Below are 413 nucleotides of genomic sequence, written 5' to 3' on the forward strand. Positions count from 1 at the left end.
CTCAAAAAAAAAAAAAAAAAAGAGAGAATGAAAGTACACTCCACAGTATGGGAGTGAGCATGAGCATAGGGGCTCAAAGGCCCTGTTACAGAATTTTTGTGAGTTTAAATACCCTCTACTTGGGAACGCCCTATGTAAATGAAGAGGATGAAGTAAGGTTACAATTACAAAGTTATTAACGATGTATGCCCTAGGGAGAGGATATTTCCTGTTACAGCTGAAGTGTGAATTGGCCTTATGTTCCCTGTCTCCAGACCCGATTTTCCTGCCTCATCTGCCCCCTGAGATGTGATCTCCATAAATCTTTATGGGAGGCAGAGGGACACATGGTCTTTTTTCTGCAACTGCTTCATGCTGGCTTTGGGGACGGTCCCTACCTATTGGGGATCATGGAACTCTCACCCTGCTCTGTC

The 413-nt window shown here is 44.3% G+C and overlaps 1 protein-coding gene and 1 pseudogene across 2 annotated transcripts in view; both read left to right on the top strand.

Annotated features, from left to right (window-relative positions):
* LOC105524963 overlaps positions 1–413 on the top strand; it is a 29833-nt pseudogene that overhangs the window by 5682 nt on the left and 23738 nt on the right. The window lies entirely within an intron of this gene.
* The window catches only part of LOC105524931 (peroxisome assembly factor 2), a 30892-nt gene that overhangs the window by 2784 nt on the left and 27695 nt on the right, over positions 1–413 (top strand). The gene's annotated exons all lie outside the window — the stretch shown is intronic.

The sequence above is a fragment of the Colobus angolensis genome, unplaced genomic scaffold, assembly GCF_000951035.1.
Source record: "Colobus angolensis palliatus isolate OR3802 unplaced genomic scaffold, Cang.pa_1.0 Scaffold51, whole genome shotgun sequence".
NCBI classification, from domain to species: Eukaryota; Metazoa; Chordata; class Mammalia; order Primates; family Cercopithecidae; genus Colobus; species Colobus angolensis.